The following is a 13,786-nucleotide window of genomic DNA, read 5'->3' as shown; positions in this document are numbered from 1 at the left end:
AACGATGATAATGATGATGATGACCTCCTGTTGAGATATAACTATTGCCTCATCTAGTGAATTTTATTCATTATTTGTGATGATTATTTTAAGAGCGAATTAGGGATGAGATGATGACAATGATAAGATGGCAACCTCGTGTGGCCAGATAAGTGTTGCTTCAGACAGCGAGTTTGCCTACTTGTTGGTGCTGCATTAATATCTGGAGCTGGCATCTTATGTATTATATCGTCGTTATATGCTACCTCTTGATTATATTTTCCCGTTATAGTGTGTAGAGAAAATTATGGACGAAATATCTGTTAAAGCTGCGTTGTTGACAATAAAGAGAATCTGCCAGCTTTCCAGTTTACAGTACCAGTTGTATATAATTGTAACGATAGTTTGCAGTATATTCCTTGTATATAACAAGGATTGTCTGTATTTTAAAAAGTCATCAAAGGACAGCAAACCAGGGGGAGTACTGGCAGAGCGCAATATTCATGCCCTGCAACTGGTTTAAGGGCTGAACATTTGACTTTGCATTGTGGCCTTAACTGTAGACCAACTTTTATTATAAGAGATTTACTTCATCAAAGCCAGACCCTCAGTTTTTCACTAAGATTGGTCCGAATCGGTTGAAAACTGTTGTAACTATTTCCTTGCACCGTAACCCTTGACTAATTGTTCTTTTGCCTGACCTTCAAAGTTTTCATCAAGCTGGGCCGAAAATGACTATAAGCTGATTGAGTTATTGGGTCAAACATTTGACCTTGATATATGACCTCAACTTTCGACTGATTGCTTTCCAAATCGAACCAACTTAGCCTGGCTTTCTTTCACCAAGTTCGGTCTAAATGGGATAAAAAAATATCCATATGACTTCGCCATGTGACCTACCATTGTAAAAATAATATGTCAAATCCTGGGAACAACCTAAACCCTTCCACCAAGTTGGGTCCATGTTGGGTGATTTTTTGAGGAGTTATATTCTTCACAAATTGCATGGCACACACACACACACACACACACACACACACACACACACACACACACACACACACACACACACACACACACACACACACACACACACACACACACACACACACACACACACACACACACACACACACACACACACACACACACACACACACACACACACACCATACTGTGGTGGCTACTGACTTAATAAATATCAACAGTGGACAGAGGGCGTCTCACCTTCCTTCAGGGCGCCCCAGCCGGTCACAACGGCGGTCATGCCGCTGTATGTTTTGCCGGCGGTGGGCAGGCAGGCCGGCTTAACAAGGTCGCTGAGGGTGATCCTCCTTGCCAGCTTTAACACAGCAATGTCGTTGTCCAGCGTGTTATCGTCGTAGCTCTCGTGGTTGATGATCTGCGCTACAGCCACTCGCTGCTGTGCGCTGGAGGGCGACTTGACGTTGTGGGCACCAACCAGCACCTCGGCCTTGATGTTGTACTGCTCGATCCTGCACCACACAAGTTCAGTTACCTTAGGTTAAGTTAGTTTAGGTTAGGGTACGTAAATCCCTTCCAGTTACTGACAAGGAAAGCATCCAAAAATTCTCCCATATTACGGCAGGTCATTACCACAGCGAAGTCCTTTATAGATCATTACTGTTAATACCAGACACTTGTTGTGTTTGAGAGATAATTGTCGACATGTAGGAGTTAGATATATTAACCCGAATAATGTATTCCTAGTGCCAGGTATCAAAGATCATATGGTACTAATTCCAGACAATGATATATGACTATAAATAAAACAGAAACGGGAAAGAAGAACAGGATATCGACAGGTAAAGGGAAAAAAAAAAAAAAAACAATAAAACAATGACAAGACATTATGTAGATAATTTATAGCTTCAAAAACGAATAAAACCTTTGAGAGACAGTATAAAACTAAATGTCATGCAAAACACCAACTCAAATTATAAACAACATTAGACGGTCAATAGAAAGGGTCCGGAGATTCAGTTAAAACATCAGCTAAAAGAAGAAGGACAGGCAAGACAACAGATAAGGAAAACACTGACGACTAACAGCATTATAAAGGACACAATCCCCCGAGACGGGAACGGGTAAAAATTATAGAGCAACACTGCAAAAGTATAGTCGAATATACAATTAAATGTTTATAACACTAGTGAATAAAAAAAAACTATGACTTCATGAATAAAATGAATAAACAAGATACAGTTCAATACTTCTGTATTTCCACGTCAGCTATCACTATCTGTCATATGCAAAATTCAGAAGTTGAAGCAAATCGTCAAACTGCTTCAGTCTAACTGCATTATAGGCAAGGGGGATTTATAAGTAGGCTGTTGAAATGATGTGCCTCTCTGAACCAAATCTAAATTTCTAAATTGCATTGCGTACTAGAAAAATATATTTTTGATGAAAGTGTTTACAGGAATATAACAGTGGGCTTCTGTCTGCACAACGGACATTTTATTCTACAGTAGCAACGTATGGCGATATATAATAGGTTAGTGTTTGCTCAGCCGACAGCTTTGATGCAAAAGTATGGCAATCCCCTCCCTTCCCATGCCCAGCGTGTGAAGAAGCGTTCGGGCCGCCAAAGGCGAGTAATCACACAGTGATACCAAACAGAAATAATTAGGATAAGCGCTAACTGAAGTTCAGAACGCGGTAAACTAAAGGTGAAGAGTTTAAAATTTCGCGTTATACTGCATTTCAAAACCCGCTAGATATTGAAGAAAGCTTCAGGCCTGAATATTTGCACAGCTGACAAAGTTCTATGAAAGAGAAGTAAAGTGACGGTAATACTAGACTACTGTCTGGTTTGCACAGCCTTCTCACTGTAGAGAGGACAAGGAAGTTTGGTGCTTAATTTTTATGACACTATCACGCATGTCACCAAATAATCTCCTCTTCACAAACTCTTCAGTCTGTAGAAATGTTTGGAAAGTATAATCTCGTATTTATGTTGACACTTGCCAGCCTCGATATAGTTTAAACCGCGATGGACTAAACCTCGGAATAAACGCCACAGCGGATCAAGCCCTCGATCGGGATACCTGTGATCTGGGTTTATGCTGTAATCCAGGGTTTAAACAAGGGATAAGGTTAAAAACCGAGACTTGAATTTGAGTCTTAGATTCTGCTTAAGGGAGAACTGTCGAAGTGTACTGTGGGGTACTGAACGTGACTGCGATCAGAAACCAGGATGTTGATCGTTAAAATCCTCGATCCTGTATCAGTATTTGAAGTTACGCCTTCCCTCATGCAAACCTTTGTACGATAAGGAAATTACACAATATTGTGACATTTTACAGAGTTTAGGGGTTCTCCAGTAATTTTTATTATACGGTATGAGTTAATTCATGTGACATATGCCACAATATATTTAAGATGGCAAATCAGATGACGAGAAAAAACAAGAATATCACGGGTGAGCAGTGTTTGAAGAATAATGAAGGAAAGGTAGTGGACAGTGAGGATATTAAAGACCTCTGGAGAAAACATTATAACCAACTGCTGAATGAGGAAGGTTTGGAGTCATCAGATCCAATGTCTGGCCTTTGACCTTCGATTGATGCTGCTACTGTGAGCAGGGCAATAGGCAGAATGCAGGTGGGGAAGGCAGTAGATGTGTTTACATTGACTGCTGAAATACTGAAGGCCTCAAGAGGTGTGGGAAAGGGTTTGGTTACTGAAGTGATTAATACGATTATTATTATATACGTGTGTTCTTCCAGATGAGTGGCTGAAGTGTGACCATAAATGTGTACAAAGAGAAGGGTGATGCACAGGAAAAAGGAAGTTATTGAGGCAACCTGTGGTCCAGATGATGGTGGTAATGGAGAGATCTAGAAGGTATGATTTGGGAAACAACGAATATTTGGATCTATCAGGCAAAGGGACCACTGAGGCTGAATTCATTGTTCGACAGCCTCAGGAAAAATATGTAGGAGAGAAAAGGGAATTGTACTTTGATTTTGATTTGGAGAAGGCCTTTGATAGAGTTCCCAGGGAGGTGGTGAAGTGAGTAATGAGAAAGCTTGGGATGGAGGAGTGGCCAGTTAGAGCAGTTATGGCTATGTATGTGGGTGCTCGCACACAGGAGTGAGTGAAAGGAGATTTGAGTGATTTTTCTGTGAATGTTGGTGTGCATCAGAAGTCAGTCTTGAATCTCATATTGTTTGCCATGGTGCTTGAAACTCTCCCACGTGACTTCAGAAATGGACTCCCATGGGAAATAGTGTATGCTGATGACTTGGACTTGGAGCTTACTGCAGAAAATGAAAGGGAGGCAGAGGAAAGATTTAGGAGGTGGTGAGACAGAATGAGACACAAGGGTATGAGAGTAAATGTGTATAAAACAAAATTTAAATCTGGTGCTGCTGGCAGCAGTGTCAAAGCAGAGAGAGTGTGGCAGTGCGGTTTGCCACAAGGAAGTAGGAAGTAACTCCATCTTATTTAGTATTTGTGATACGTGGGTGAATAAGAGATGTAGTGGTATTAGAGGTAGACTGTGAGATAATGTTGATTCGTGTATGCAGTGTGTCCGGGATAGATTTGGAGATCGACAGGTGTGAAAGGACTGATCTTGCCGGTGAGTCTCTTGATGTGTGGAAGAGTTCCCCTACATGGGAGACATGTTATGTCCTGGAGGTGGAGCTGGAGCTGGCTTTATGGCAAGAGTGAGGAGTGGTTGGTGGAAGTTATGGGAGCTGTTGTCTCTCTTTTATTTTTGTGCAAGAAAGAAGGAACCAAAGGCCACAAGCCCGAAAATTGTTCCCTCACACACACACAAAAAAAAAAATCAGACAACCAAATACAAGATCCGTTCATATCGAGATGCCTGGACAAAATGCGTTTGAATGCCTGGAGATCATAGGCAGTAGGAAATACAGACACAGGGAGACAGTTCCAGAGTTCATCTGTTGCGTACATGAAGGATTGCGAGTAACGGTTAACTCTTGCATTAGTGAGTTGGACAGAAAATGGATGAGAGTTTGTTGCTAAACTGGTGCTACATGCCCGCCGTAGTGATGGAGGATGCAAGCAGACAGTTCAGTGGAGCTGTGACCATTGAAGTAGCGATAGATATGAGATAAAGATGCAACAGTGTGGCGAAGAGACAGAGGTTGAAGAGAACCACTAAATGGAGGAGAGTTAATGAGACGAAAAGACTCTGACTCCACCTTGTTGAGAAGAGCTGTATGTGGCAAGCCTTCTCATACATAAGAGTTGTACTCCACACAGGGGCGAATAAAAGCCGTGTATAAATTCAACAACTGTGCAGGGGTAAAGAAGGCACGGAGTCGGCTTAGCACATATAATAGTAAGAAAGCAGATTTTATAAGAGAGGTAATATGATCTTTTCAAGATTAATCTGAAGAGAATGAAACCCTATCTGAAGAGAATGAAACCCCAAGCATGTTTGACGACGATGCAGAGTTGAGGTGAATATTGTTAAAAATTAGAGGATACTCCTGCAGAAGACTTTGTTGGGCTGAATGATGTGAGAACTGAGTTTTTGATGCATTAAAAACAAGATTACTTTTACCCCAGTCGGACATACTGTATGAACCAAGTCAGACATTAGGTGTGCCACAGGCACGTCCCTGAATATGAGGCCTGGGGAGGCTAGGTTTACGACTGAAGAGTTTAGAGGAAGGATGGGACTGGAGTGTATTGGTGGTGTGATGAGTGGTAGACTGAGATGGTGTGGACATGTGGAGACTGGAGGACGATAATTGGTTGCGGTAAATGAGAAACGTTAGCGTAGGGGGTAGAGATATGAGAGAGGTACCGTAAAAGTCCTCGGATGAGGTCATAGAGTGTGACCCCAGGGCTATAGGTACTGAACTGGAAGGCTGTCAGAGACCGAGCAGCGTGGAGAGCCACCATTAGGTGACCAAGGCCAGCGCAAGCAAGCATGTTGGAACCTTTATATGACGACGAGGACGACAACACATCATATTCAGCAATATTAGGTAGGAAGGAGGCGTCTCATAGTCTCTCAAGCTGATGAAAACTGGGGCCCCCGTATTAGCTGGTGCGGAGGAAGTGTAGAGATTCTTAACAGCTTAGGTCTGAGGACACCTTTTTTTCTATTATTATTGTTATCCACTGAGTGTTTGTATCCATCCAATGAAAGACATTTGGAACTTAAAGAGTATAGTCTTCGCTAACCCCTTCAGTACTGAGGGGCTCTCCTAAACAGAGTATCCCCTTCCAGAAAAGGCAAACAAATAATAAACCATAGGGCTAAGCCATCGGACTGAAAGAGTTAAGCCCTCTTGAATTAAAATGCACAACCTCTTCAGTGCACGGCGGGAACAGCTTAGAGATTGTTGTGTTGCGGGACCACAGAAAACTTAGCTGTTACCAGCCACCAGCAGTCAACCACCAGCACTTCTGCTTGCTATGGCTAGTGTAGTGCAGGCCAGTGTAGCATAACGTAACGTAGATTAGTGTTGTGTGGTGTGGTGTGGCTCAGTATATTGTGTAGTTCACTAAAGTCGTGTAGTGTAGTACAGTGTGGTGTGGTGTACTGTGGTATGGCATGGTGTTGTGTAGTGTGGTGTGGTGTAATGTGTTGTGGTGTAGTGTGATGTAGTGTAGTATGGTGTAGTGTAGTGTAGTATAGAAGTACATACTCAGCCCCACAGCGGGCGACAATGACAAGTCAGATGGTAGTGTAAGGAGGCACTGCCAAAAGCAATGCTGGTAGACAGCAGTGCCAGGTACCACCAAAGCTGCCTACAACGGATAGTGTAGTGTAGTGTAGTGTAGTGTAGTGTAGTGTAGTGGTCTTGTGTAGTGAAGTACTGTATAGTGTAGAAGTACTTACTCGTCTCCACAGTGCTCAATGGTGACAACTCTGTAAACGGAGGCGACGCAAAAGACAGTGTTGATGGACAATAGTGAGAGTGCCACCAACGCTGCCTACAACTAATAGTGTAGTGTAGTGTAGTGTAGTGTAGTTTAGTATAGTGTGGCGTTGTGTGGTGTGCTGTGGTGGTTTGTGCTGTAGTGAAGAGTAGTGTAGAAGTATTTACCTAACTCCACAGAGCGCGGCGATGACAAAGTAGATGTCGTTATGTACTGAGGCGCCACAGAAGACAGTATTGGTAGACCACTATACCAGGTACTACCAACGTTGCCTACAATGGGCAGTGTAGTACAGTGTAATGTAGTGCAATGGAGAGTAGTACAGTGTGCTGTTATGAGCTGTGCTGTTGTTTAGTAAAGTGTAGTGTACAAGTACATACAGTGGGCAGTGTAGTACAGTATAATGTAATGCGGTGGAGTTTAGTACAGTGTGCTGTTATGAGCTGTGCTGTTATGTAGTAAAGTGTAGTGTACAAGTACATACAATGGGCAGTATAGTACAGTATATTGCAATGCGGTGGAGTTTAGTAAAGTGTGCTGTTGTGAGCTGTGCTGTAATGTAATAGAATGTAGTATAGAAGTACATACGCAACTCCACAGTGCGCGGCGGTGATAACGTAGAGATCGTTGTATACGGAGGCGCCACAGAAGACAGTGTTGGTACCCGCCACCACCAGCGCCGCCTGCCACGGGTACTCATTCACCTGGGTGTTCTGTCCACCCACGATCCGCTCTACTCGGTTCACGGTTCCACACGACGCTGCAAACACACAATGAACGGTTAAGATTAATGCCTGGCGACTGCACGAGCCTCATTAAGGTACTGAGGACCCAGTGAAGAATATAAAGCTGGAGGCAGTTGACAAGAGGCAAAGTAGTGTTTAATAATCTTAACATCTGCATGGAAAATGAGACTGGCTCAACACTTGGTATTAAGTTCTGTATTTTAAGCGGCACAGAAAACTTCACAGCACTTCTTTCTCAGCGCAAACCATACTACGCCTTAACTTTCTCTTGTATTCTCTGTATGTCATTTTGATGTCGATATAATGTAGTACACATCCATTATAGACAAGAGGATATTGAGGTGTAATGTATAAGTCACTAATGGAAAGATGTTACGAACTCTGCTATGCCACTTAGAGTACAACCTCAAATTATTTCATTTTTATGCATAACACCATAATCACATTGAGACAAACAAACCCCTAATTTTTTAACGATAAGTTGCAAAGCACGTGATGAGACAGAACATGTCTGGCCTGGCTATACCGTTGCTAACAGCACTAGTAATGTGGGATGCAGGCTATACCGTTGCTAACAGCACTAGTAATGTGGGATGCAGGCTATACCGTTGCTAACCGAATCCAGTAATGTGGAATGCAGGCTATACCGTTGCTAACCGCACCAGTAATGTGGGATGCAGGCGCGTCAACATGGTGGCTCGCTTTCCCTACATTGTGATTAAAGATTTAACACTGGAATGTGGTGACATCTTTTGTTGTTTTAGTCTTCCTCCATCACAACTTTGTTATTCAGCTTTGCAGAGGGTTAATGAAGGCCATGTCTTACTCTTACAGTGAAATCAGTCCCTCGTAATGTGAATAAAACTGTCTGAAGGCAGCAGGAATGAGATTTATTACTACGTCATCAGACTGAAGATGTCAACCATCTGAATACGCTGACGTCATTTCATTTACTGCTTTTCTCAAGACGATTTTGTTCGGCTTTAGAGACACTTTTCGAACTGGAAGGGTTACATAAAACCTCATATAAACTTATCATTATTATAGGATACTCTTAGTCTGAATGAAGTCGACTGGAAGCAGCAAACAAGATATACAAAAGGTCATCATTCAAGAAAAAGCCATTAATTACGATGACGTAGTTTTCATGTTATTCTTTCAGATGCTGTTATTCAGTTTACAAGAGACTATTCGAACTGCAGGTTTGGATATAGCCTCATTTAACCCCAGTAGCAAGAAATATATTTCCTACACCAAATAAAACCAGAAAAGTGTACTTTGTGAGCGCGTGACGAGCGAGCGAGCGCCAGATTATCACAACTTCCCTCTAATTTAAAACTAAAGCAGAATTTCCGATATTTTAATGCTTTAGTTTATGCCAAACGACAGAGTGTTATGATGGAATATTAATGTTTGTAAAACTTGATTTCGTAATTGAGGGGTTCACCGACTACAGCCGAACACTCCCTTGGAAAACTCGAGACTCCAAGGGGTTCCTGCTCCTTTATGGGTGAGTTTTTAGTTGACAACAAAATTTATTAAATGACTATCACATGCTGAAAGAATTTCAAATCTAATTCACATAGGAGTAAAGTTATTAGCGTCTGCTTAGCGTGACGGTCGGGTCGGGCCGGCCATTCATTTCCAAACTTTACGGAGAGTAAACATCACTTGCTGGCTTCGCTCTCTCGCCCGTAATCAAGAGGTAGCAAAACTAAGTAATACGCCATTGGATTCAGTGTTTTAATAGATATGTGGGCAAAGACGCCTTGCTGCCTCGTAAAGTCTCACCTTAACTGGACATCAGCGTCTGGAGATAGCAAGAGTGCGTTATAATAAAACGGGATTGGACTGAAGAAATTTAGGGTCATTATTCTAAGCAGCATTAAACATTTGGCAGCACTTCTTTCTTTGCAATGTACTGTGTATATTCCACCTACATAGCCTCTTGCATGTCACTCATACAACCTTAATCGGTGTTAAAAAAATCTAAAAATAATACACATAAGAGTCACTATTAAAATACATCTGACTAAACAATTGGAAGAGGAAGAGGTGTTACAAAATCTGCCAAGCCAAGAATCTTATTCTTGGTGACATAGTTTTAACACTTTGTGTCAGCGACTTATTACGCACAGTACACCTTCATATTCTCTTTCATTATGCTTATATATTTTATTACCGACACAGTTTGCCTGAGGATAACATACAAAAGGGTACTGAGGTGTAATGTGCAGAATGAATCACTATGGAATATGTGCTACCAACTATCCCCACTTAAACGAGAGTAATAGAGAAGCCGTGTACATGTCACTTACCACACTGAGATGTGTTGGGTTCAACGGTGGTGCCAGAAGAACCGCCTGAAAAATACAACATATCACTGACTCTCTCTCTCTCTCTCTCTCTCTCTCTCTCTCTCTCTCTCTCTCTCTCTCATTTATAGTAGAATTTATTATCACCACTGAATTCTGTTATATATGTTTTGGGGTAATGCAGGTAAGCTTCTTAAAAATCAGTGGAGGTGTGGACGTACCAGTGAGTTGAAGTGAACCTGAGGGACACTGTGAACTGATGGTTCACATGAGGACAGTGTACGGCCCGGGAACTATAGAGTACATAGTGACTCATATAATGTGTCCCGTATCTTGTGTGCTGCGGGGACGGCTCAATCTGATGGTATCAGGTGAAGACACAGACATTCACGCTGTTTTGTGAAATCCTTGATCAACCATGCAGTCAGTAGCCGAAAAGATACAAACATTATAAACCATGAAAAGGGTGATGGGAAGTATAAAATCATGCTGGGTACACACTATTATCGCCGACTAAACTGTCTCAGCAAAACACGAGAGTTTTTCCAGTCAGGGACGAGGGATGCGTAATATATGGAGCAGCCTGTATAATGGATTAAGCAAGAAAACGGCAATTATTATGATATAGTAAGCTATGTCAGGTGAGGCTGTAATTATCGAGGAAATTTACGATCATTCCCCTGCCGTTATTATGAGATGTTGGGTATGCGGCCTGAAGACGTGTCTGGCTCAGGGAAGATGAACACCCTTCTCTGCACAGTCCCTGGTCACCGATGGGCAAGGTGTAGCACCAGTTAGCCCGCCGAAAGGTAGTAGGTGGATGGCTACCTTTGTCTCAGGAGGCATTACCTCCGAGCTACATGAAATAAGCAGCACATGAACGAAAACTGGGTCAAGTGAAGGTGAAAGAACTCTTAAAAACTTTCAGTGGCTTCAACTCCCAGATATTGATTTGTAGGAAGAACAAGAGATACGGCAATTTTCTTCACTCTCCTTGTCTTTACCACAAAACAATTTTCTCGAAAAAATTATGCTTCTCTAATCAATATGTGTTTATACAAAAAGGACATGGAGACTCAAGATTTTGTACAATCTTCTCGTCGTTCCTGCAAAAATAAATCTCATTTACTACAGGAATTACTGATGACAACATTGTTTGTGACTGCCAGTTCAGAGGGTGCGACTAACTCCAGGTTTTGACCACATACCTAAATTACACCACATTAATGTTTATAACACACTTGGCCCCTTCAGTCCCATGTAGTAGTATTTTATTGTAGGAGACAACTTCATCAAGCTTTGTAGGTAACGATTTCAAGGGATTAATGAAGGCTGTATCTAACTCCTCCAGTTAGAAGAGTCTGTGTAAGTTTAATAAAATCGTCTGCAGACAGAGTAAATTACACATTACATCATCGGCTGAAGGGAAAGCAGCCCGACACTTTCACAACACACTTCAATCATTTCTAAATCACACTTTATTTAAAATCTACTTAAACTAACTAGAGGCTTCATTCACCCATTTAAATAATACTTAAATCACGTTTGTTTCTAAATCACGCATAAACTTACCAATGGCTTAAATCACACACATAAATCACACAATTTTAACCTGGATGTCATCTCAACCCAGGCCATACAGTCACACAGAAATCACACTAAAATCAAACTTAGATTACATTTAACTTCAGATCACAGCTACACACTCCAGAGGCGTTAACCACACACTTAAATTACATTTAAAACACACATATTCTAGAACACTCTTATACTGGCCAGAGGCGTTAACCACACACTTAAATTATACTTAAAACACACATATTCTAGAACACTCTTATACTGGCCAGAGGCGTTAACCACACACTTAAATTACATTTAAAACACATATATTCTAGAACACTCTTATACTGGCCAGAGGCGTTAACCACACACACTCAAAACACACATATTCTAAAGCACACTTATACTGGCCAGAGGCGTTAACCACACACTTAAATTACACTTAAAACACACATATTCTAGAACACTCTTATACTGGCCAGAGGCGTTAACCACACACTTAAAATACACTCAAAACACACATATTCTAAAGCACACTTATACTGGCCAGAGGCGTTAACCACACACTTAAATTACACTTAAAACACACTTATATTCAAATCACACTTAAACTCACCCGAAGCCTTAACCACACACTTAAATCCCTTGGCGTTTCTCCACCTGTTGGTCTTGAAGATGGCATTTAGGCTGCCACTCTCGCTCTCAGCACTCACAGTCACCTTCCCACAGTACCTGAGAGAGAGAGAGAGAGAGAGAGAGAGAGAGAGAGAGAGAGAGATTAAGAGTGTGTTTTGATTGCCAGTGTCACTCCTAGCACTACCCGTCATTTTCACAATGTACTCTACCTGAGATAAGTAGATAGATCGACAGATAGATAGAGAGAGAGAGAGCTGGGGGATGTTGCCAATCTTTGTCTCAGGGCTCACAAACCCTTTCCTCTGTACCTGTGACAAACAAACGTTGTTGGTTACATCGTGAAACGCGTTTGGAACACCTGTGTAGGACTTCCTAAGAGGTGAGGTCCATTAAGCCCCCACGCGAGCGTTCTTGTGTGTGTGTGTGTGTGTGTGTGTGTGTGTGTGTGTGTTCCCTCCTTCTTTCCTTCCTTCCTCTTCTGTCGTTCTTTCCTTCATTCTTTCCTCTTCCTTCTGTCTACGGGTGACTCTACACTGAGTGACAAGCTAAACGGTTTCCTGTACACCAGGAAACCATTTACTACGCTAGGTGGCAATCATAAAAACAAATTATGGCGCCTTGTGGTTTAATGGGTAATTAGCAGCCCCAATCGGATTGAGCCTGTGAAGGTTTCTATCCAAGGGGTGGTTGGGTTTGTTGCTAACGTACTGCCATTCAGGGATGAGTGAGGCTGGTCACTTTCATCTTAAATGTCAGGACCAACTTGCTTAGCCCCGGGCTCCTACGCTCCTCATTGGGCAACACAGGATATAACGATGATAACAATGCGTGTGTGTGTGTGTGTGTGTGTGTGTGTGTGTGTGTGTGTGTGTGTAATCTGGGTTATGTTTTGTGTATTATATGCTAATTTTTTTCCCTGAGTAAAGATACACTCTTTACCAGTGTCCAAACCAAAGTACGTCACCAGACCTACTATGGCTGCTTCCTAATAAACACCGTCACACTGCCAAGCCCAATTGAAGTAGGAGTGAGGCGTAGGCATAAAGAGACACACTGTCTAATATTTACTCTGCTGAACTTCAACTCTTTTCAGGTCTTCCATCACAGCACTCTTTGGCCTCCCCTCCCAAGTACTAATTGCGCGGCTGAATATACGATTAAATATTGGTTACTATGACTTACAACCCTGTATTTTAGCCGTACCACCAAATGTGTGTGTGTGTGTGTGTGTGTGTGTGTGTGTGTGTGTGTGTGTGTGTGTGTGTGTGTGTGTGCATTAAGTTGTGGGACTGAGAGTGGACAGGTGTTCAAAACAAAAATGTTGGTCACTACTTTGGACAGAGGGTCACTTACTTCTTGTTAAGGGAGTTGCCGTCACTGAGCTGAAGGTAGTCCTTTTTGCAGCCCCTGGACTTCTTCACGATGAACGGCCCACACGAGATGGACAGACTGGACCCAGCTGACTGGGCCTGAGTGGGTTAGTGGTGGAGTGGGGTTGGTGGAGGAGAGGGATTAGTGTGGACTGAAGCTGGTGGAGTGAGAATAGTGGTGGCGTGGGATTATTGGTGGACTGGCTTCAATGATGGAGCGGGGTTAGTGGTGGAGTGGGGTTAGTGGTGGAGTGGGGTTAGTGGTGGAGTGTGGTTAGTGGTG

General features: G+C 42.3%; 1 pseudogene; it reads right to left on the bottom strand.

Moving 5' to 3' along the window:
* Nucleotides 1–13,786, bottom strand: part of LOC145393973 (transmembrane protease serine 9-like) — a 45,577-nt pseudogene that overhangs the window by 16,815 nt on the left and 14,976 nt on the right.

The sequence above is a fragment of the Coenobita brevimanus genome, chromosome 26, assembly GCF_032717465.1.
Source record: "Coenobita brevimanus isolate Jiangsu-jjx chromosome 26, ASM3271746v2, whole genome shotgun sequence".
In the NCBI taxonomy this organism is placed as follows: domain Eukaryota; kingdom Metazoa; phylum Arthropoda; class Malacostraca; order Decapoda; family Coenobitidae; genus Coenobita; species Coenobita brevimanus.
The sequence above is the reverse complement of the archived record's forward strand: the minus strand, read 5'-3'. Positions and strand labels throughout refer to the sequence as shown.